Source organism: Syngnathus floridae, chromosome 3, assembly GCF_059516105.1.
Source record: "Syngnathus floridae isolate MCC-2025c chromosome 3, RoL_Sflo_1.0, whole genome shotgun sequence".
Classification (NCBI taxonomy): Eukaryota; Metazoa; Chordata; class Actinopteri; order Syngnathiformes; family Syngnathidae; genus Syngnathus; species Syngnathus floridae.
The window spans coordinates 9,656,596-9,682,889 of NC_142415.1; the positions used below are offsets into that span (position 1 = coordinate 9,656,596).

Consider the following 26,294-nt stretch of genomic DNA (forward strand, 5'->3'; position numbering starts at 1 on the left):
AAAATATCTCTTGACCGTGGCCGACAATCACATGCCACAAAGTAAATAAGACCATCGTTGGACTTAACTGTTGCTGTTTCATTGCTGCCTTTGATGCAGTAAAGTTTTTGCACGTTCATGGAGTCCTTTTTGGAATTGGAAGACTAACCTTCCCACCATATATTCATCACAAACTTCCATGGCTTCTTTTGTGACCTGTTACAATTTAAATTGGAACAATTTAGGGTCCAGCTCAAGGACACTTTGACATGGTTGCCAGGGATGAGGATTGAACTCACAACTTGCAAGTTGGGAGACAAACACTACCGCCCAATAATAATCAATGCTATTTCAAGAATTTGTTAAAATGAAACATATTTCAAATATTCATTTTAATGTAACTGTGTTGGGTAGGACATTCTCTGTAATGTTCATTTTCAGTGGCTATTGCATTAATTTTAATGACAACATTTTGCTGTCCACTATGATGGCGTTGTGCCATTTTGGACATCTGCAATTTGAGGGCCATTCTTAGTCCAGATTCTGTCGTCAGTAACAGTGGTGACATCTGGATACAACTGTACTCTGAATGGCGATGAACTTTGACACTGTTGATAGTGCAGTTCCAAGCAGAGTAAACATCACGCTACATTAATTGTTCACACTGTTAAATATAATCTCAGGCTACCACTACTACGGGTTATCTTTTCATGTCTGACACCGTTTCCATTAAATTGAATCCCAGTTAGCCTGAGGCCTAACTCTCCAGTGACTGGCAAGTTGTTGTTGCGAAGTTGATTGTGATTTTGGGCCACCTTGTATGCACAAGTGAGAGCCTGCCCGATCGGGTCGGCAGTTGGTGCTAACACATATCGACAGACAAACACATTCACACCTACAGGCACTTTAAAGTCTCCACTTTACTTGTCATGCCTGTCTTTTCAAAACAGCGTAAAACTGGAGCAGCTGTGAAGGAAAAAAAAAAAGATTGAGATGAGGAAAAGACAAAAACTCCGTGGAGAATTTCTCTGCTTGGTGTGTTTAAACCCTCTGAAACCAATAAGTTCTATTACTATGACATGTATGTTCTTCTATTTGTACAAGGGTGACAATTCTTATCTCTTTTAATGGAATTTGAAGTTATGCACACAGTCACTGCCTTTGTGACTTATGTCTAGAGCTACAAAAGCACCTTAATCCTCAAGGTTTTTTCCACTCACTTTCCTCGAAGCACCATTTTGCTTCTCCCTCATTCCCTTAGGAACCACTATCTGTCCTTTGCTATCCTGGAGTCTTGCTCTGTTGCTGTCTAATCCTCTACTCTCATCACTAAATAATTCCTCACTGAGAAAAATCTAATCAAATGTGAGTGAGAAAAGCAAAGATGGGACGGAATTGTGTGTGTGTGTGTCTGCATGTGTGCATGTGTGCGTGCATGCGTGTGTGTGTGTGTGTGTGTGTGTGTATGTGTGCAAACTTGTGCATCAGGCCCGGGGCGGGAACGGGTGTTAGCGAGGGGGAAAAAGGCAGCATCAAAACGCGACATTGGTGGTGTGTGAAGGGGTTGCAGAGTAGGAGAAGTGCAAGTGCATTTGCAGTCTGAGCACTTACTGTGGGGAATCCATTCATTATTCATTAGCTAATTCACCATGTATAGTAATTAAAATCAGGGCTTTCTCTAAAATGGAAAGAGCTATCATACACAGGTTTTCGATGTACAATGCTTAAGAGGGCTTTTTGAATTTCTGAATCATGTTTGTGATTTTTAAGGATGCACTTTCTAGTGCAGTGGCAACAATACAAGGACAGACATATTAAATTAAGAAAATAAATGCAAATGTCCCTCATCACCTATGAATATGATATGTAAGACTATCTATTCATTATGCTGTATAATCAAAGTAATCAATCAAACAAATATGGAGTTGGAATTTGTCACAACATACAAAAGATTTGTTGTATGCATACATTAACATGTGTTCTATCGAATATTAACTAAAACTATGACATTGCTGTTTTATATTCCCTGAGCTTATTTAAATGAGAAACATTCTTTATACGGCATTGTATTTTAGAAATGGAGTTGTTTATAATGTGCACATTAATCCCTGACAAAGTTCAGCCCATGAAATGTCTCAAATAATATCATAGTTAGACAAGCTGATTTTCCAACCTGTTCCTGAGTTATTGTGATGTGCATACATTATCAACTTTGAATATTACAGAACATCACAGATTTAATTTACAGTTATGTATTGCTATTTTCTTGTTTGAGCCCAACTAAAATAAAAGCTTCAACTCGTAATTTTATCTTCTCCCAGTAAGCTCTTTTTTTTCCCCTTATTTGCACAACACCTTCATGCTCACTACTGTCGGCATTGCCACTTGTTGCAAAACATGCGTACTGGTGTGCTGGAATTTTCTCGCATGCAGAAAAGCAATCATCTTTGTATACTGCGCAATAGACGGTTATTTATCTTGTGTTGATAGGTTACGGCTGAAAGACATCAGGCGCGTATGAAGGGGACATGCTTGTCATAACAGAGATCTTCCATAATAATCAACTAAAGCTGCAACACTGACCATGAGAGATCTCTGTTTTCGCTTGTTCTCTTTTCTGACGACAAGGTCTAGGCAAGCAAGCAGCAGGTTTTCTTTGGATGGATAATCCAGCTTCCTTCCACCTTGAAAAAAAACATGCTTCATAGCTCAATTGAATGCCTTAAATTGTCTGGAGCTGTGATTGGCTGTCAACCAGTACTCAAAGTCATCTGGTATTGACTCCAGGTTAGCCATGACCTTACAGTTTCGTAAATGAATGGATGGAAAATAACTTGAAAAATATGGTAATTAGAAAGCACAATAAACAATATAAACGTCTCTCATGTACCAGAGGCGATGCAGAGGCTCATTAGGTTGAAAGCATTAATCTCATCAAGAGCACCAATCATTGAAAGCCATTCAGACCACAAGGATGACTACTAGACAAAGCATCATTGCCTCTAATGTAAATCTGTCCATCTTTGAGACACACAGAGCCAAAAGTGTATTTAGCATTTATAAATGTACTTCTTTTTTTATAATCCTGGGTGTTGTCATTCTTTTACCCAAAGTCAGCTGCGATAGGCTCCGGCCCAAGCACGACCGTGAACACGATAAGCAATATGGAGAACGGATGGAATTTTGGACTGAATTCTATGAAATCTGTTTTGCAAGTAGCTGAAAAACAAATCTTTGGTGAAGATCATATCCCAACAACACTGGAATATATTTGCACTACGTGCAATAGTAAGACAGATTTGTTACTCAGCCTTGATTGAATCTTCATTCATACTCGATTGAATTTAAGTAAAATACTCCATTTCTAAAATACAATGCTGTATAAAGAATGTCTTTTTTTGTATGTTTAAAACAAAACAGTTTGTTAGTTCCACCAGTATTTATTAAGAATAACATGGTATATATTTGACCTGTCATCTCCAAATGATCAGAACGCCTTTCTGTGCAGTGGTTACGTTTAGATGGACACAATTTTTCTATTGTGATCAGAGTTTGGATTAAAATTATAATCACTTGCACTGTTGGACACTAAAAATATTGATCGGCTTAGGACTTGTGTGGTCATAAATCACTCTTTCGATCATAAAGAAATATTTTGACACGTGCAGATTGACCAAATGTAACTTAATGATTGTAGAAGAAGAAGCCGTAGCATCTTTCGAGTCAGCAAAACTTCGCTCCGTCCATTTCTAACAGTTAACATAACTGCTGCAATGTGCCAATTTTTCGCTAACTCTGCTTCTACCAGCATCTGGAATAACAGAAACATATATAATGACAGCAGAGACATGCAGTAAAAACAATTTGGTCCAAAGTTTTGAATTAAGTCACAGTTCTGCATAAAGCTCAGTGTCATGTAGAAAAACTTTTAAAGACTTATTTTTCCTTCACTAATCAAACCGTTTCAGATAGCCTCTGCATATAACTCTGTTTTACGTTTGATCCTCAATCTAACCAAGGCAGCGCCAGCAGAGACTGTCAGATACATCTGTAATTCTCATGCATCTAGTGGCTTCAAACAGATTAACGAGAGGTAGGTTAACAACATGTTTCTCACATAAATGTTCATTTTCTGTGGATCCATAATCCTTAATTGCTGCTGACTTTCAATTTTTTCACATGCCTTGTCTGAAGCAACAGTCTACATACTAGTATAAATGGAGGACACAAATATTCCATTGGGTGATATCATCATATCGTCCGTCCATCCGTCCATCCATCAATTCATCCATCCATCCTTCCATCTATCCATCCATTATTTGTACCGCTTGTCCCCACGGGGGTCGCAGGCATGGAATGGCTAGCGGCCAGTTCAGGGTGTCCCCCAACTACAGCTCAAAGACCGCTGGGATAGGCTCCAGCACGCCCGCGACCCTTGTGAGGATAACCCGTGCCGAAAATGGATGGTTGGATGTATTACAGAGCTCAACCCATTCATTTCTAAAGCTCCTTTTTTCATACCTCCTGCAAATGTGCATGACAGAACTTGTGGCAGGTGTTAACAAATGATTTGATCTTAGTTTTTTTGCAATCGTGAATTGTTTTCTAATTAACAATTCCAAGCATGTGGCATGATGCTAAATGAATGAAAGTGACTGGCAAATGACTGAAAGGACGATAAAAGGGAAGCGACAGATGTTGGTTGCAGTCTATCTTTCTCCGTCCGTCCGTCTCTCCCTCTCTCTATGTCTCTCTCTCTCGCTCCCTCTCTCCGCCCTGCTGTAAAAGTGAATGCTCATCCCTTGAATACGAATGGCATTACACGAGCAATCCTCTAAACGGCTGTGACACACTAACATGCTGGTGTCTGCAATGGCCCGCATCAATCTCCAGCGCCTTGCAAATGCCAAACACCTTTTGTTAATTGCAAAGCCAAGAGCCGAAGGATTGGGTGCAGAAGAGGTTTCATATAACGTTTCAATCGCACACAGTTTTCTGTTGCATTTGTTTCCCTGTTTACTGCTGCCAATGAGACACAGGGACAAGCAGTAACTTTTGTAGAAAATCGGAGCGTCTTGGAAGGTTCCCTAAGGACGTCTGAAGTGAGGCCTTTGTGTAATGAAAAATACTGCTTGAGCAAACAGTCATCTTATTTCAAGGGTGCGTCTCCCCTGGTCCTCTCCTTCGTGTAACTTGAAACAATTGACCAAAGGCATCATATTAAAAAGTAGAGGAAGCAGACCTCACAATTACTATAAATCTAATTTAATTAAAGCTTAATTAAATAAAAAAATAATTTAATTTAAGTTTAATTAAATTTAATTAGTTTAATTAAATAAAATTAAATTTAATTTTAGTTTAATTCAATTTAATTAAATCAAACAACATATATATGAAAACGATGTACAGTACATGCAGGAAATTCCAAAGATATTTGGTGGAGTTGCATTTGTTCTTCCTGCACTAAAAATACTTGATTAATCTCACAAGCCTCTGCCAGTGTCTAAACAGCAGTAGCAGAACTTCCAGCCTCAGTTTGATTTGAGAAATAACTGCAAACTAGCTCAACCAAAGGGCGGCTAGGTGGCGCACTGGTTAGCACATCCGCCCTCACAATTAGGAGGGTGCAAGTTTGATTCCACCTCCGGCCCTCCCTGTGTGGAATTTGCATTTTCTCCCCATGCCCGCGTGGGTTTTCTCCAGGCATAGGAATAGGCTCCAGCAAGCCCGCGACCCCCGTGGAGACAAGCGGTATAGAAAATGGCTGGATAGCTCAACCAAAGCAATATGAGAGGAGAGAAAATGCTACAGAATGCTGATTCATAGATTTTAATAGCGTCTGTCCTTACAATGGTTGCAAATTGCATACATTGCATATCAACTTAAATTAGGTGTACAGTTGGCACTGGATGGAAAGTTGAAAGGAATAGACCTTGCATCAGTCAGCAAAATGCATTTCAATATATTAAGCAGTCTCCAAGCTCTCAATAAGGTTTCTGATTGTCACCTCGATTTAGATGCGCTTAAGTTGTTACTCTGAATAAGATGCTGCCATGTAGACTGCTTTTCCTTATTACCTTAAACCTGGAGAAGTCATAGTCAGCATAAGCAATAGCTGAAAGAAGACTAATGCAATATTACCATCTTAGTAGCATTATGTGCAAACCGTCATATCAGTACAAAATGTTTTGTGGGATGCATATATACACAAAGAATAAACTTTTGCAATGTGATCATAATGCAAGGCTTAGGCCATTAGCTGGAAGATTTAGAATGGAATAAAAATAAACAACTCATACAACAGTAGTTTAGATCAACAGTGACTGACTCTGACTAACTCTAATTAAAATGTTGCATGATGTCACAGACTATCTTCTGATGCCTATTACCTATTTGTGACTTCTCAGTGGCACTACAAGTGCTTTTTCTTTTAAATCCCAAATTGCATTACTGAATCACAGCACAAGGTCATATAAATAAAATAAAATCTCTGCCCGAGCAACAGTAGCTCAGATTGCAAACAATTGGTTGCTGGGCAGATAGTCGTCAGGTCAAGTCCCATTGTGGATTGAAATATGAAAACTGCAACGGGTCACTGGAGAGCTACCAGTTGACTTCCTGAGTTTAACTGAGGACCTGTCAAGCAAGGCAATGATCAATTCTTGGTGTGCAAGTCAGACCTCTGCCCTCTACGTTACATATTTGATGTACAGCAAATGAGTGTTAACATTTCACTACCCCTCAAGCAACTCATTAAGGGCTGTACTTTTTAAACTTATGAAAATCACGACTGTTTTCCAAGCAGCAACGTTCAAAGATTATTCCAAACCTTCAGGTCAGGAGTTAATTACCAAAGGAATCTGCATCAACTATTACTATGTCAGATGCAAATTAAATAAATCTGTCTTTCATTGAACATTTAATTACTAAGTTATAGCTGCAGGTTGAAACTCTATTTGACACCGATAAGCTGTGCTCTGAAATACTAAGGTGTGTTTAAGTTTCAATTCTAGAGTCAAACCATGAAAGAAATTTTAAAACTATCCAGTGAGACAAATCTCTGAGAAATGAGATTGAAGATGGAGGTGTGCATTTCTGTTCATGTTTAGATGGATAATTTTGAAAAAATAATGAACTCCAATACAGTTACAAGTGCACCCATAAAGACAGGGATTGCATTTCATCACCTAGCAATGGAATTACTCTTGTGAATTAATGAGTAGAACCTTTAACTGACTGTGGCATATGCAGTGGACATGTAAACCATTATAGTTTTTGGCTATACCTTGAAAAGGAGAATTAAAGAGAATTAAATTAAATGCTTCAAGGCAAAATACATACTATATAAACACAATAGCAATCTCTGGTATAAAAGGAAAGAAAAAAGATTCTCCATCATTTATATCTGCTTATTGGGATTACCGTATTTTCCGGACTATAAGGCGCACCTAAAAACCTCAAATTTTCCCAAAAGCCGACAGTGCGCCTTATAGTCTGGTGCGCCTTATAGTCCAGAAAATACGGTATTTCGGTGTTTCTGTAGAAACAGGTGATATTGGGACTTCAGTAGCTGAAAGTGAAGAATTGGATATGCTCACATCAGGTCAGAAAAAGCTGTATTGATGTCAACAACGAACTAGATGCACCTTTTTCAATCCAGATATTTTTTTCCTGCTATTATAGCCAAAGACAAGCTGTTCCTCCTTTGCTCAGGGAAGCATGTTATTAAAAAAAAAAATCTACTTAATGTTAAATGGATTTTGTCAGAAATGATCATCGTTCACTTACTTATGAGCAAGCTGAACTAGCATGTTTTTTCCCCTTGACTATCATGGTGCTACCGTAGTGAGGCCACCAGCATTATAGCTTCTCGCTCATGAAATTTGGGTGCGTGTGCTATGCTAACATCCATTAGCGTAGACAACGGCCTGTTCTGGTTGAGTGCACTCCTTTTTTTTTGATAGTGTGTGAAATATAAATTATTAGGACATCATGCCTTCCTCACATAATTGTTTCTACTCAAGCAATTAGATCTCTTTTTTTACTTGCATAGGTCACAGTGATTCTTCTTTTTTTCTATTTGAACTTTTTTTTCTCAATCCTACTTGCTTTTGCTGCTTCATCTAGGCACCGATTTCTCTTATTAAAAGAAAAAAAAAATACAGTGCTCGATATTGTTCAGTATCCACTCCAAATTAGTGCTGAGCCCGATTGAAGGCATGTTACTGCCAAGCTTTTGTGGTGACATTTACATGTTTCCAGCCATCGTGTGTTCGGTGGATCTTTCATCTTTCCCCTAGCTAGTCATGGGTAGCAAAATTTGCAGTGGGGGCAGTATTATTTATGTAAATTAGTCATTTTGAAATGTTATAATCAGGCCAAAATATTGCAACTAAAACTATTTCTTTTAACCCCCAAAAGATGTTGGCTGTCTAATATCACCCTTGATGCATAGGCAGCCACTGTAGTATGGTTACCACTGATTATAATTATTTCCACCAATGATGCGAATTTAACAGTAATATGCAATGCCAAAGTCCAAGAAGAAAACTCTGGCCACTCTCCAGTAATTTCAGATTTTCAAATCATCTGAATTTGCTTTCTTTAATTTGGGTATTCAGAACGAAAGAGTGATTCAGAGAGAAGTCCATCGTTCAATTATGAATACCTTCCTTGACAAATCGCCCATGGTGTCAAGCTAAATTGATTAGCTTGAGCAAGGCAAAACTGCAGCTGGAATAAATCTGTGGAAAGCACAGCACTGCAATACAACAATGAAAATCATAATGGCTATCGTAATACTGACTCTTCTGAATCTTTATCAATTCAACAATGTCATTTTCAAGTTTAGGTCTAAGCTTTTTCATGATACTTCCCCATTATGCAACATTCTTTATTCAGGAGAAACATTTATTCATTTTCACAGAAATAAAGTTTTCATACTTTGGTCAAGAGGATCTATTCGATTAACAGATTAGATCCACAAGGGTATAAAACATTTTTATTACCTAATGGACAAAATGGACTATAAATCCACACCATTTCAGTGATTGACCAAATGCTCTGCGGTCTCACAATACAGAGAACGTGGCTTTGCTAAATCTAAATGAGGTGAATATTAAGTAAATTGTTGATTGGTTGTAAAGTTAATTTTCATGTCCTATCATTATTCATTTGAAAATATGTATAGTTTGCTGTCTTTCCATTGAGCTTCCATATTACCATTGGCAAAAATAACAAATAATTACACAGCGCAGACACCAATACTGTATACTGTTGGTGGCTCCTGAGCCTTTTTGGAGACCGATTGGACACACTTCTGTTTTTGCACCCTCCTGACAGCTCTTAAAAATACATGAACAAACACTTCTTTGGGAACACGACATCTACATTACAACAAACAAGTAAAAATGAGTTTTCTTGTCTGCAGATCTGCCAAAAGGAAAAGAAAATGGGCCAGCAGTTGACAAGGCTCCTTAGAAAACATAACACACAAACTGTCCTCCCAGAAAAGGACAATGAATAGACTAAATTAGGTTATATCAATTTTAGGCTAAATGGCCTTGTAAAAACTGTCCAAGTAATTATAGGAAAATGTTACTCTTAAGGATGAAAGATCACAAAAGGGGACGCATGTGTAATGACTCTTAGTAAATTACTGATGCCTCTGACTATAACACAAATATAAACATAGCTAAAATTAAATTGTCTCACACTTGTATCTAGCTTCCCGCATTGTGACTCAAAAAAATACATAGACAATGCAAATATTATTTTTTATATATAAAATAAAAACTACAGAGAACACAAGCAATCGTGGGTCGCATTGTAGTCATAGCTTCTTTCGGAGGGCCATTATCAACCCCAATAAATGTATGAGCGCCTCACATTAAATACAGTAAAAGCTACAAAACCAACTGACAAATAACTCATTATCAAATCACACGAGTATAAACTAGTCAAATATTTAAAAAGAAAATATGTTATTAAAAGTGAAGACAATTTGCAATTCTAGTAATGACACACAAATTTGATGCACAATTTGTCTTCGCGGGCCACATAAAATGATGTGGCTGGCCATATCTGGTCCCCGGTCCGTGAGTTTGACACCTGTGCCCTAAACTATGACATGGAACATTCTTTGTTTTCAGGTCATTTGTCAGTTGTTTTGAGGCTCCCATGTTGCCACTCTTCAGAGAAGATGCAAAGAGGAGAGCAACTTGCAACTGGCCACCTTAAATACCCGTTACTGGAGATGTTTTGTAAAGAAGAATGTTCACAATACCTTCAACCAGAATCCAGACTCTCAGTGGAAGCTATAGGAAGCGTTTAGAGGCGATTATTTCTGCAAAAGGAGAATTTTTCTGTTGGGGTGCACCTGCACCTGCCTAATGATTGCACACTTTCTGTAAATCCTATGAAATTCATTTCACTTCTCAAATATCTGTCACGGATCGGAATGGAGCAGGGCGACCAAATGCAGCTTGGACCAGGGTTTATTGGGGGAAAAGGTAGTTGGAAGGGAGGATGAGGGGACAAACCAACAGAACCGGCAAATTAACATAACTTCCTAGCCAAACCAACAACAGGACTGACCGACAGACTGGATAACAGAAACGGAACTGACCGACAAAGACTTGAGACAAAAAGACATCCACAGGAAGTGACACGCAGACAGGACTTAAATACAAAACAGGTAACGAGAGGCGGGTGACTGTGATTAGTACATTGATTGTGAGTAGACACAGGAAGGGAGGGGCGAGTACACAGACGCGGACAGAAACCATGACAACCTACAAATAATACAACCGGGGACGAGTCGTGACAATATCACTGTGTTTGTCTGCTATATGATATATTTAACTGAAATTGCTGATCCGAACAATCAATGATTTATAAAAGAAAATCATGAAAATGATCAGGGGTGCCTGAACTTTTGCACACGACTTTATATACATATATATATATGTATATATGTATATATATATGTATATATATATATATACATATATATATATATATATATATATATATATATACATATATATATATATATATATATATATATATATATATATATATATATATATATATATATATATATACATGTATATTTATATAATTAGCCACATCACAGATTGTGTGCCAGGTTCAATTCTCACTCAGTGATGGTGTGAATGTGAGTGTGAATGGTTTGTCTGTCTCTCCCTCCTGTGAATGCCTGGCGACCAGTCCAGGTTATCGCAGCCTATCCCACCCGGTGGGGAGAGACGGAGCTGGGATTGGCTCGATCTACCCGTAACCCTGAAGACTCTTATGTAAACTGCGAAAAACAACTCTGAATGTTGTCATACATAAAATCCAGTCACAAAATCACATCTCGTACCTTCAGCAGCTCATGACAAAAGAGATGGTAGACTCAGGGTAGGTTATGGGACAAACATTTAAAGCCAGGCCCATTGACTGTGGAGTGGACTAGTCCATTTTTTGTTATTGTTTTTTTTCAGTTTTTTGTTTTTGCTTGTTTTTTTCAGTGACTTAAAGATGGCACTTTAATGTGTTATTTGTTTTATTTAATTTTTTCCATCTTTCAAATATATTCAAAATAAAGATATATGAAATAAAATTCCACCTCCCAGCCAGTCAGATGGGATCAGTTCCAGTTTACCTGTGAACCTAAGGAGAAGAGCTGGAGAAAATGGAAAGATAAAACAAGAAAATTGGTTTTCAAGAAACTACGTGTAATCCAATGTATTCTGTATACAACTCTACTCACAGTGGTGTTTTGAACGTCTAATTTGTTCATGAATATTACAACGTGCACCATTTGGCTCATGAATATGAAATAGATGGAACGGCAGTCTCCTGCCGTAATCAACAGTCGACACACACAGTCCATCGTCAGCTGCGCTCTGCTGCAACGTTGTCTCTGCTTTATTTAGCCAATCACAGATAGCCTGAGCAGAATGTTGGTGTTAGAACAAATCGTCCATAAAAAAAAACGTGTGAATATAACGGCTTTTGTCACCCAGGATAATTTAGTATAACTTGGGCAGTCTCTATTGCCTGCGTTCTCTTTTCTCTCCAGCTCACATCAACACAATTATCCTTTGAAAAACACTGCTTTCTGTGTGACAACCACAATTCTCTCTATTTTACAAGACAGAAACACAAACCTAACTGGCATGTTACAAGACAGTGTCAGTAGGGTTACCAACCATCCCTTGAAAAACCGAAACGTTCCGTAATTAAAAATATAAGTCCCGTATTGCACTATGTCCTGTAATTCCATGAGAATTAAAAACAAGCTAAAACATGTTGATGGAATGAACAACAGTGGCCTTTATATGACACATTAGGACAGTGCTTCTCAATTATTTTCTGTTATGCCCCCTCCCCGCCTCCGGGAAGAAGAAAATATTTCACCCCCCCACAACTCTTGTCACTGACTATAAATAGTATGATTCCAGGGGTGGACACATATAGAATAGAAGGCACAACAAAACTTGGGACATAGACAAATTTGTTGTCAGCCAAGCAACGCCAATAATACATATGTTTCATAAAGAATGTTTTTTTTTAACCCTCTGATCAAGGTTTCTACAAGAATGTGAAATGAATGTCAGCATTGTATGAGTCCAATTGATTGACAAGTACGTTCTTCGGACAGCTGACCTCCCCAACACCAAAGCAGCAGTATCTTTTGTCCTCAGAATCCCCTGTTCTACCAGGTTTGAGGAGAGGGTTTTCTCTTTTAAAAAGAGTAAGTAGACAGATGTGTGAAACAAATGCTCCACTGAACAAATTAAAGGTGCCTCAAATGTCATGCCTTGCACAGAATTTTACTCTGCAGTAGTCAAAGACAAACCACTCCTCACAGCAGCAAGATCTCAGAGGAAATATAAATGAAAACAAATAGGCTGTCTTCACATTTTGTGGCTTTGAGCTGTTCATATCTTACACTGTAAGGTAAGGCGTACAGGATGGATGTTCTGCGTATTATTTGTTGTTTTATACTCATTTCTACAGTTTTAAATTAAGCACAAAAGGTTTCAATATCTTATATTACTAATACACAGCCAAGAAATAATCACAAGACAATCGTGACAAAACATGTCACATATATTTTACCATGGGCCGGGATTTCTGCTGCTATTGCTTCCTGTCTAGCTCAAGATCATTATTTTTCCCACATATTGCTTAGTGTTAAAATGTAAATTCTCATGTGTAATTTGAAATCAGCATTTATTACTCACAAGCAATGCCTAATTGATGTAATTTATTTCCAAGCAACTGTGGGAATTAGCTATGAAGGCCGACAGACTTGTATTTGTCACCTGGCAAAAAAATGGTCAGAAGCTAAAGAGGTCAATTGGTCAATTAAAATAATTTTACAGCACGAACAAAGCCCAAACTGTTAACAGCTGTGCCAGAGTCAATATTGTAGTCAACATTAGGAGCCAGATTTTTATACTACACATTGCTTTTAAAAAAAAGAAGGAATCATAAAAGAATCATGATTTCATGATCATATAAATGTATGTACAGTATGTGTGCTTTGTACACATTCATATTCATACATATTTAATCGGCAGAAAATTCCTGCTGGGAAGTAAGCAAAGAAGCATACTAGTGGATACAATAGATTAATCAGAACTAAGTTCTGAACAGGCTAGTCATAATCATTTTCAAAACTGTGTAAATAACACAATATAGGTAGGTGTAAATGACATAAAGATTAGAGACTCCCCCACCGTTTGTATCGTTATTCCCTGCTTGGATAATTAAAGTCCAAACAGCAGGTGTTATTTAGATGGGCTTTCAAAATTCAACTTAAGCAGTGCATCCACAGAGCCATTACAGTGAAATGCACAATGTTTACTGAGTGTAACAAATGTATGCAGTGCACGAAATAATTAAGACTGGAGGATTTACCACTAGCATTTGACGAGCATAAGGAATCTGATAAAACGTACAGTGGAACCTTGATTTAACTGACTAGGAACCAATGGACTTTGGATTTAACAGACAGAAAATAGTAGCCACGCAACCAAACCTGAAGAAAAATGACAGATGGAAATATTTACATCCATTTTTTATAACATTTGTCTTTCTGTGTCAGGGTACACCTGCACTGGTCACCAGTGAGTCGGACGGCATATACAGGCACACATTTATTCACATAGCTTATAGTGTAGCTACAGTATGTACCTGGACATGATTTATTCAGACTAACACTCAACACCAGTACGTGCAAAAAAAAATTCCAATTAAAGATTAGTGCTTATTTCCTGCAATACAAACTGCTGTAACGCCACGCTCTTCTTTAAAATACTGATACTGCCATGTTTGGAAAGTGTCAGCAGTTATTAATCCCAACACTAATCCATATTTCAAAGCACATGCTGTTGACTTGCATTTTTAATTTCTGATGATTTAAGGGGAAATAACATTTCATCTAAATAGTCCCATTTTTGTGATGTCAAATCCTTCCGGAAGTACAGAAAATTGACGAAACTGTCAACAGTCATGTTTGAGTATGTACAGTATAAAACCAAGAACAAAAAAAAAAAATCTACAAAAGGTGCGAGACCCCCAGCGAGTACAAACGGGCACTACTTACAGGCACAATTTGGTTAGTGCGTAGCCTAATACATCTCACTGCAAAATAAGAGGCAGTTCTCTCTATTATTGATGATACAAGACAAATTGAATTGGATCACAGGAGGATTTATTTCTGGTTTTCTTTGAATTTGAGTGACAAAATCCTCTCGTGGCAAACAACAACGAGGTTCACCAATAATGTATTAGTACATGGCAACAAGGGAACAATATGTTCTAACAGCCTTGTTCAGTCAGAAAACAGTAGTTGAAAGAAAGCTGTTGTCATAAAAGGTGGCAAACTAAGGAGAGGCAATGCAGATCCACACACTATTGAGGCAATGTTGTCAGCCGTAGAAGATTCCCTTTTTGTTTCGGCTGTGTTTGACTGGGGGCCAGATACTCAAGTCCTATTCCTGCCAAATAAGTCTGCATTCAGTGAGCTACAATCTGTGTAAAGCATTTATATATCAGTTAACATAATTCTCTTAATGTGAGTTAGTTACTCCTTTCTCCGTAATATGAATGGCCATGTTGTAGTATGGCCCTAAATACAAATAGCACAGTCGTTAATGACCTTTTGTTTAAATGAACCTTCTAGAGATATATTGCGTAGTTATGTGAGAACTGGAACATGAATAGGGAAGTGAATCGAGAGGAAGTCAAAAAATAAAAGCGGGAGGAGTGTCATTGAACATTGAGGGGGCAAAAAAGTCTCATCATGACAGTCATCACTTCAGCCATTATCCCACATTCTCTCAGGGAATATCTCAGTAAGGCAAAGTAAATTTGAGGCTGATAAGCAGACAATGAGATTTGCTAGGGCTTTGAGGAAAAGCCCTTCCAATGACTCGCTTTCACCTCAACTGGGTTCAAACTTGACACATCAAATGAAAAATAAATAGGCTGACTTTGCTGTTGGTTGGCCTTGATTGTGAAGTTTGAACTGGAGCTCTGGTCAAAGAGTTCTAACATGTTTTGTTGGTTTGGTTGCGTTAACTTTCAGCACTGTTTTTGATCATTCATTTTATTATTTGCCTACCAGTTAAACTGCTGATGAAAGATGATTCATCTTCAACCCACATAGTATTCTGACTCATTTCTATCAGCATTGTTCATCAGTCTTGGCCAGGGCATGATATACTTTTGGTAATTTGATGTGGGAAACATTGGCTTCTGATTTTAATGGTCAAGTCTTGGCCAAGGCATTATGTAGTCTTGGTATTTTGATATGGGACACATTGGCTTCTGATTTTAATTGTCTTTCAACATTTCACCAGTCTCTCGTTGAATACCCAGTTAATTACTACCTGTCTACCTGTTGATAATTTTTACCCAGCAGTCTTCATTCACCCTGTCAAGTTCCCTTTTGTTCCCCAGCCAGTCGGCTCCCCACCTGCCAGCTGTCTCTTGTTGTGTAGGAACTTTCTGCATAGTTCTGGTGTTTACTTCTTTCACTGTCAAATCTTCTGTTAGCCTGGGATTTATATCATGCAGACGGATTTGAGGATTAGTGGGGCAACTTTTTGTTCACAACTGATACGGGCTGTTCAGTCCCTGTACGACCGAATGTCAGGGTTTGGTCCACATTGCTGGCGGCTAGTCGATTTAATTTCCAGTGGATGTTGGACTATGTCAAGGCTGCCCTTTGTCATCGACTGGTCATAGGCTTTGTTGACAGAATCTCTAGGCACAACCAAGGCATTGAAGAGGCCTGGTTTGGTGACCACAGTATTACATTTTGCAGATGATGTGGTACTACTGAGTTCATCAAGCTGGTATTTTCATCTCTCACTGGAACGGGCCAAATGTGAAGCAGTTGGGATTGGGAAGACAGACTTCCACATCTGAGACCGTGGTACTCAGTCAAGAAAGGGTGAAGTGCCTTCTGCAAGATCGGCATAAGATATTGCCTCAAATGAGCAGTTTGAATATTTTGAGGTCTGGTTCACGAGAGAGGGAAGAATGAAGTGGGAGATTAGCAGGCTGTTCAGTATCTGAGGTCTCTCTATTGGTCTGTCGTGGTGAAGAAAGAGCTGAGCCATAAGGCAAAGCTCTTGATTTACTCGCCAATGTACAATCCTTTCCTTACAGGTTGTGAGTCTTGACCGAAGAAACAAGAGTGCAGATATACGTGCAAAATGAGTTGCCTCTGCAGAGTATCTGGGCTCCCTTAGAGATAAAGTGAGAAATCTGGTCCTCTGGGAGCCATTGCTCCTCCACATCAAGAGGAGCCAGTTTATCTAGCTCGTGTACTTTGTTAGGATGCTTCTGAACACCGACCTCGTGAGGTGTTCTGGCCAGGGCCCACTGGGAGGAGACACAGGGTACGACATGGGACACACCCGAGAGACTATATCTTCCAGATGGCCTGGAAACGCCTTATAATGGTTGGGAAGAGGGACTTTTGGGGTTTCCTGCATTATGCTGCTGCTCTCTTGACCTGACCCCGGGTAAATTGATGGATGGATGGATGGATGGATGGATGGATGGATGGATGGATGGATGGATGGACGGACGGACGGACGGATGGACAGACGGACGGACGGATTCTTCAAACTGCCATATTTGGTGTCATGAAGATGGTACACTTTTCAGTCTAACAATTGGATTATGAAGTGCCAGATAGCAACTGAAACCAATGATGGCACTCAAGTTCTTATTTAATGGAGGAGGGGAGATTCACGCTGCACTAGAAAATGCGTCATGAGGCACAGTTTCCCCAAAAAATCAGGAAAAAACCGAAGGGATGAAAAATAATTCAATGCTACAGCTTCTTAAATTGCAATGAAAGGAAAGTTGTCAACCCTGTGGCACATGAACGCACATACACACACAATGTACACTTTACTAAATTGAAATTTAGTAAACATTCATTTCTAAAGGTAGGTTCCCCTATATAATTTTCCTCTCAGTTTTTGCATGTGTCTTCAGAGACAACAACAAATCTTACAGGGTCTTTAATTAAATGTATTTGCATAAGTGTAACATGTTTCTGCCCATCACTGTTCATCATATATTTGTCCTTGACTATTGGTGAAGAGAGACTACTAAGTACAATTGATGTCTGCATTTAACCTAATAGACATGTTTTTGAAATAAAAGTGGAAGCTGGGGAAAAGCCACTCAAAGTAGTCGAGAAAAACATGCAAACTCCACACAGGAAGGCTTGAGTTAAATCCTGAACTTCTGAACTGTGAGGCTAACGTATTCGCAATTAGTCATAATTTGAATTTTGCCACTCTTATGCATAATATGCGTACATAAGTCAAGATGAGTCTGCGACCTATTTTAAGTGTGACATCAATGCTGTTTGTAAATTGGATGAAATACCTGTTAAAAGGCAAAAGACTTGCAAAATACTTGGATTTGAATTTGTGGCCATTTCAACATATTTGCTGCAATCAACTCAGAAAAAATCACTGACTATGACAACGTAAAGACTTGCACAGTATGAGGGAGGAATATATACATATATATATATATATATATATATATATATATATATATATATATACATAATATATATATATATATACATATACATATATAATATATATAAAATATATATATATATTATATATATATAAATATAAATATATATATATATATATATAATATATAAAAAAAATAGACCAGCTCCCAAAGAAAAATGTTGCTACTATGTGGTGACGGTGCATGACTGCACAGCTATACAGCAGGCAATCTGAGAGGAACAGAGAAGCGTGAACAAAGCCCTTTCCCAACTGCTTCTCAACGTTTATTCTTTAAATACCGATATACCTTCATGTTGACCTCGCACGACCACGCAGCTGGGGCGTTTAAAACCTTGAAATGTTTTTAGTAGTGTATGTGTGAAAGGAGGTTGACTTTAAAAAGGCATCCTCTATATAATGGGCCAAACACAGCATAATTCTTGCCCACAGAATTCTAACAGAGCCAACAAAATGAAGGGAGCCCACAGAGCTGGCACCAATTAATCAGAGAAAAACAGATTTTCTATCAGCAGTGATGAGAAAATGAAGCTTCAAATTTGCTACATGTTGTATTTTCGACTCCTCTTGTCAAAGATTATGGAATAATTTAATAAAACTAACAGGGGAAATAAACACTTTTGTATCACCTTCATATTTAAATAAGTTGCTTGACTGCTTTCTATGTTTTGAGGCTCTTTACCTACAACTTGTTTTTTGAAACCACATGGAAGTATTCCATCTTAAAATAGTCATGAGAAACCTGATCTCATTTACAATAATACAACAATAAGAATTGCATTTGTAAGAACACATTTAATCCATTTAATGTTGGTGCACAGTAAATCATAATTACATTTCACCGCATAATTTAAAGACATTTTTCAAATAAAGAACCATGACTCTTAAAATGAAATTGAATAGCAAATTGCATGTTATGTAACCAGTGCTGAAAAGCTAAAAGTATAACAGCAAGACGTAAGTATAATACTTTAGATTTCTTTTTTTTTTTTTTAGCTTGAGTATGTGATTTTTACAGCTGACTCTTATTATTATAAGCATACTGATTATAATTGGCACACAACATTTTTTGTTGTGATTCCATGTTCCAAAGTAGTGAGTGACACACTATACTTGATACTTCAAGTTGTTGACTTGGACTTGAGCCTTACAGCTCAAAGTTGTGTGAAATTTGCCAAGGACTCAATATGAAACATTTGAAAGTGGTGAAGTGAAGAGACAAGAGGCAGTGTACCTAAAAGCTTGAGCGTAGCTTTCCAATTACAGGGCCTTACGAGTGGTGAGAAAGAGAGATAAAACATTTAAAGGGCTTCAGTCAAAACAGTGAATGTGTCATCATGACATTAACAGTGTCACTCTCCATAAGACGCATTGGTTTGTAAATGAAAAGTCAAGGGAACTTCCTTCTTTAGTCATCACCACATCACCATTAGTTGACTGACGCTTTCGAATGACACAGAGCAGGATTCGCTGAATAATCCCCTTTCTGGTGTACAAAGGCACAACTTAATATACAAGATTGGATTCTAGTAAATCTCTCTCGGCTGGAATATATTGGATTTAGGGTATTTCTAACCCAAGCGGTCCAAGACATTCAAATTGGAATGTCTCTCGACCTGACTCAAACATGTTGTTTGGAGGCTCAGGTGGAAAGGTTCAGGGAACTGTCGATCAAAGATGAGCTGGCTTCAAGTCAAGCTAATCTCAAACTGCATCCGACTCACTTATCTATGTCACCCAGACATTCTTAGTCTACTTCGTCATACACAATTTCATCATCATCATCTTTTTTATAACTTAAAACAAACATGCCTGGAAGCGCTGGGTGCCTTTCCACTTTATCTAGACAGTGCCGCAGACATAAATTATCACCGCTCCCATCACCAATTTTAATGTCACAGGAAAAAAAAAAAATGCAGAAGGCCAATATGATAATAACAAGTGATGAAACAAAGCGGTGCGCCATATTAGAATGCAAAACCGACAAAAATGCTGACACTCACCATCAATTGCAAGATGCACCGGGGCTATTAGAAAATGAAATTTTGGTTGTTGACAGGTTGAAATGTACACTTCAACCCAATTACTCCATCAACAAATGGGATAGATGTTTTTTTTCTCCAACACCTTTAAATGCATTGCTTTTTTTTTTTTTAAAACACGCAATTGATGTACAGGAAACATAGCAGTTCAAGAAATCTGGTAGTGATGCACCAGAGACGTTCACATATGAATTACCCTTGAAAACAGCCAATGCACAACTTGCGAAAAGAGGAGAAAGCTACAGTGCAGGGACCATTTGGACTATCTACCACCTCTTAACTGCTTTGAGAGCAAAGAACCCTAGGTATACTAAGCCTGGGCTTGTGGTTAGAAGTTAGCACCCAGATAGCGTGCTACAGCTTTCAAAGGGGTCAGGGAGTGAGGTTGGAGATGTATTTGGCCCAGTGTATGCCCATCACACGCCAAGGGGTGAGACTTGCTCTTCTTAGCTGTGAGGCACATTTTCTTCAGGAACTACCAAACTTAGCTCACGTAATATCCTCTGCTTTTTTTCCGGCTCTTTCGCCAGAAAGCAGCATCACTTCTGACATCAGTACTCCACTGACAGCCTGCCTTTTTAAAATTCCTCCTCCACCTTCAACACCGTCATCCCACAGAAGTGGTAAAAAAAGAAGAATATTCTTGTGCTGAATCTATCGCTCGGGAACCGAGTTCTGGACTTCCTGAACAACAACACCGCCTCCTTGTCCATTACCCTCAACCCTAGCTCCCCCCATGGCTGTGTTCTGAGCCCCCTCCCGTTCACACTACTGACCTATGACTGACTGTTCTGTGAACTTACAGAGCTTTTTGAATGTCATTGGTTAATTGAACACAGCCACATCCACATTTCTGAGTGAGCACACATAAAACCCTCATTATTTTAATTGTTTTTGTTTTCCTTCCCCTCTCAAAAAACGTTTTTCCTCCAGTTACGTTGTACGCGTTATTCAACACATGATGGACAAGGTCTTTAAAACTAAAACGCATTTGAATAGGAGTGAACAATAAAAGATGTTTTAAAAACATTTTCAATATATATTCCATACAACAGATTTTCTAATCTAAAATGCCATAAACAGTCAAAGTGTCACAAGTGATGACTTTTCTGCGCTCTTGTGATTAAAACTCTAAATTAAAGATGTGATTGCGCCACAAATCTACGTGCTACATTGTCAATCAGCTATGCTTCATGTAAAGTGCATCACTTCCAGGTACGAAAAATTAAAGATCATAATTCACCTTGCAGGTTATTTAAGAAGCTCAGGGTAAACACTTCTTTTCTGAGTATCAGTGGTCCTTGAAATTGCTCAGCAATTAGCATCCCACCATGCTTAGTGTAGTGAAATAAAACGTTGGGTGCGGCCTGCTCTCATTATTTTATTTCCTGTGGTTCGAACAAGGAATCTACGACTTTAATAAAAAGCTGACTCTTGTGGTTGGTGCATGTGCTGCTGCTGCTTCTGCTACAATTTTCAATGTTCAACCTCTAATGTTGGATCTTGAACGACGTGGCTTAGGTGGGTGGCGATGACAGAACAATGCTCGACAGAGACACAATCACTCGGGAATATATAAATAGCGCTTTACTCTGTTGTCGAGTTCACCATGAATGTCTGTGTTTAAAATGGCAGCTTGTCACCAGAAATTTTAAGAGCAAACGAAGAACTGAGTCCCATCAAGCCACAATTAGACAAAGCTTTTTGTCTTTCTCGTCAGCAATTTGTGCAAGGAAAAACGAGAGAAGGAAAAGATACAAAATGAGCCGCTGTTCACTGAGGTGAGCCAGTGGTTGACTACACGCGTGCCATGCATGAAGAGGTACAGTATATTTTTTGACCAGGATCTTGTTTCCCATGGTGAAAGCATCTGTCAAAGCTGATGTAGCGACTGGGCCTGGCAAGCTTTGCAGCTATTTGGTTCTTTAGCAGGTGAAGGTAAATGCCAAAAGCTACAATTCCTTTCAATTTGATCGAATTTCTTCAGTTGTGCTGACAAACCCAAATCCACACTATATGACGGGTCGCTCAGCGCTTCAATACACATGAGAAAAATGTTCATCATCATAGTATTGAACAGTGCTTTTCCCAGCAGGATGTTGACTTTTTAACCCGGATGGCTCAACATGACTCACCACCACTCACCAGCCATAACATTAACGAAAACAACACAAATCTAGGGGTTCCAACACAACAGGTCAATCAAATAACTCACCTAAAAGACCACCATTATATCATTTGTTACTTTTTTCTAGGTTACCTTAGAGAAAATATTACAAATTATGGCTCTCAACTTTATCAGAGATATTACAAAACAATTGGCCGATGTCCCACCCGTTCAGCGAATCAATGTACATGATAAATAACAAACAATCAATAATACACTCTGTGTGATACATTTATTTTACAATATGTGTTTAATAATGTGATTATCTTTTTCCCCTCTCAAATACACTGAATAAGGAAGCCAAGTGTATAATTAATGAAACAGATGCCTCCTTAATTTCTAAAAAAAAAAGTTTTCAATAATACCATTATTATGTTCCGTTGATTTTCCTGTCAAATGTTTTACAGAAAAATAGCAAAGCATATTTTTATTTTGTAGGCTCAGTGTCTACCAAGTGAAAGGTTGTGGGTTTGATCCGCAACCCTGGTGACCATGTCAAAGTGTACCTGAGCAAGACATTGAACCCTTATTTGCTTAGTGGGCCCTGGCAGCGCCTTACATGACAGCAGCCCCCCACTGGCGTATGAATGTGTTCATGAATGGGTGAATGTGAGTGAGGTGTTTTAAAGCGCTTTGGATACCATACGGCATATAGATAAAGCGTTATATAAATGCAGTCCATTTAGCATTGGATATTAAGATGTCAATTATACATATTTGCACGACGGAATAATGAATATATAGGTATATTTTTGTGGCTGAATGTTCTGACTGCTGTTTTGTGCTTTGAAATGGTAAAATGGTTGCCGGAGCAACATCGAATAATCGAAGAATATGATGGGTACCTGGCATTTGCACGAGTAAATGGTACAGAGCCAGACGCTGCAAAATACAAAAGCCCCTGTTTCCCCTGATGCTGTGCCATCAGTGCGTCAATGATCTTAATTTCCCTCCATGGTGGCATCATTGGGGGAATGTTAATGTGATTGGCTGCATGAGGCCCCAAAAGATATTTGATTACTGTACATTGAGTGGAGATGAGATAGCAGCAACATGAAAATACGTCATCATGCCACACAAGAAGGCCATTAATTATTGTTTTTCATTTGATTGTTTCATATTTATGGTGCCAAATTGTTTTTATACACATTTATGATTTCTGAGAATCTGTTTTATTGTGTCAAAGTGTTCTGTATGTGGAATGCATATTGTTCGCCGTAATGAAATGAAAGGATGTGAATTTCGTGTACACTCGAGGACAAAGTCATGCAGGTTTATTGTGAGATGCTTATTCCTAATGCAGCTCCTGCACACCAAACTACAAACAACAATTTTTAACATTTTTAGCATCCACAATGCTGATAAATTATTTCTATTCGAATTCTAAATTTATTTGAATATTGGCTAAACAACCTGGATATTTCACAAATCCGTTGTGTGTCAGTGTTAAGTATGAGATAGGAGCTTTATTTCTGCTTGAGTTGCATCACCCCATAGGGAGAGGGCATGCAGGGAGAAAACAGGACACATAGGGGGGCATAGACATACTGTACAAACAGGCGGTTTGCCTGTGTAGATTCAGTGAAAATAAACCTCAAGCTTAAGCTTTTACGAGATGTCTGTCACACACACACACACACACACACACACACACACACACACACACACACACACACACACACGCGCTCACGCACGCACACACGCACACACACACTCCTGTTCCAGAACCCCTCCACGTCTGGCCCATTCCCTGCGCTCTTTTTGTGCTGCAAACGTGTATGCTGAGAATACCTGAACAGAATTTGAATTACCATATGACGTACGTCTCTTCGAGCAGTGATGTCCTGCTGGCAACAGGGAGTCTCACACATCAGTACAGCCTCCAGCAAGCGCTCAAACCAGCAATTTGTTGCATAGCCCCGCTTCCACACCGATCCTATCTACATTTATCTACAGTGAAGATAATCTATCGTTCCGAATGGGATGCATTCACATACGCATACGCACACACAAATGGATGCGGCAGATATAAAAAGCGCACAGGGGTGAAAATGGACGTAGCAAGGCATTTAAAAAAAAAAAAAAAGTATAATACCATTCATTCCGTACAAATTAAGTGCCCCGTTTTCCGCATTGCAACCGGTCAATGTGAACTATATGACACGATCTCTGCAGATCACATCGGACGTGGGCTGAATCCGAGTGAATGCAATCAAGTACTTACGCATTTTATCGAGTGAATACAAATTGGCAGCGTTGAAGGAAAAATCATCAGGGCCCTGGTCCCCGTTTTGGAAGATTTGCGGTGCGAGCGAGGTGCAAATTTCCATGTGAGGAGAGCTTTTTTGGGAGGCTGCTCCAGTCCGAGTCTCCCTCTCGATCACAAGTCAGAATGCTCGCCTGCGAAAAATGCCAAACATTGAAAAAAAGAGTTGCGCGGATCTGCGATGCACGCCACCCGTTCCCATGGATAGTGACGAGCCAGTCTGTGGAGCACCGCACCAGCACTGTTAGCGGGACCACGACCTGAAGATATTCCGATCTGGACCGAGACTGGGAAGATCCTGTAGACTTTCTGATTATGCTGGGGGGGATCGAGTCTGTGATGGCGCCCCCTTACAAAAATCTGTCAAAGCCAAAATTGACTCCCACCGACAGGTTCCTCGGTGGGGGGAAAACGACAAGCATACAAGCGCAACCTTCCACGCGCAAACAAAAACAGGACTCTTTAGGTTTTAGCCGTTTTCCACCAATCACCCTCCACTTTACTGGTTCATATAAACGAGACAGTTAACTCTTGAAGGCATTGATGGGAGCAAAACAGGCGGAGGGGGGGGGGGGGGGGGGGGGTCGGAACACCTATTGGATACAATTAAAGATAGCCATCCTATAGCTTGAGCATCACACGTCTGGGACAGGATTAATAGGCTGCCGTCTACACTGCTTCAAAAATTACACAGCATGTTGGCAAACTGTATTTTCAATCAAACAAAATGTTGAAAGTCCCCTGCATGGCGCTATCCCCACCGCCCAAAGCAATTCGATGTATTGATCGTATAAGCGCAGCTATTAGTAATAATTCCGCAGGTACGAAGTGGCGGCAGCAGCATCCGTGCGGTGCAAGCGAAGCACCTTAGACCACCGACTTCCCCCGCCTCCTGCACACTTGGGGCGCGTGCATGTGCGCGCGACCACGTGCTCAGCTTTTGTACGCGGACGGGGAATCATGAGAGCCGCTCAAGCAAACTGGAAGTGTGCGTCTCGCCAAGGGACCATTTTAACTTGGACCACTTTGCCTGCGCGTCCATCTGCCCGTTTAAATCACACAGCGGTCGTCAATTATCAGGGATCAATGGCATTAACGCATCAAGCCGATATGCGCACACGCGCGTGTGCGCGACCACGCGTATACGATCGAGTACTTGATGAGGGATGGTTGCCACCTACAGGCGTTTTAGTCTAAAAATCAGGCATCTAAAATGTCATCCATGGATTAATGCATTCAGCATGTTGGACCGAGTGTTACTTTAAAAATGTATTCTAATAGGCTCGGTTAGTTATGATGTAAAATGTAGCTAATATCGTAAACCTAGTGCCACAATTACAGTCATGTAATTAAATTGATTCATTATAATTACTTTTGGATTACGCCAATACTAAATCCAATAAAAGACAATAAAGACATTTCAATACGACATATATTCTTTGTCTGGTCTCTTCTGTGTTCTTCATGATTTATATTTATGGTTTTGAAATCCGGTAGGAAGACTGAATGGCTGGAATTGTAAACCAAAGCAAAAGCACTATGAGGCACGTATGTTAACTTCTTGTACATGCTGCAGAGGTAGACAGACAGTTTGAGAAAAAAAAACTTCTTTCATTCCTGGTGACAATTTTGGCAGATGATATTAGTCTTATACAAACTTGGGTGATGGCTGATTACCTCCAAACCTCTTTAATCTGGAAATCACTTGAGCTTTTTGACAAAATTAAAGGGGCATTTGAGTGATC

The 26,294-nt window shown here is 39.1% G+C and overlaps 1 protein-coding gene across 1 annotated transcript in view; it reads right to left on the bottom strand.

The window, feature by feature from the left end:
* The window catches only part of LOC148400396 (leucine-rich repeat-containing protein 4C-like), a 40,744-nt gene extending 15,317 nt beyond the window's left edge, over window positions 1-25,427 (bottom strand). Inside the window, exon 1 of the mRNA XM_088371882.1 lies at window positions 24,508-25,427. The gene's annotated coding sequence lies outside the window, so the exon portion shown is untranslated. The remainder of the gene's footprint in view (window positions 1-24,507) is intronic.
* Window positions 25,428-26,294: the final 867 nt, after the last annotated feature.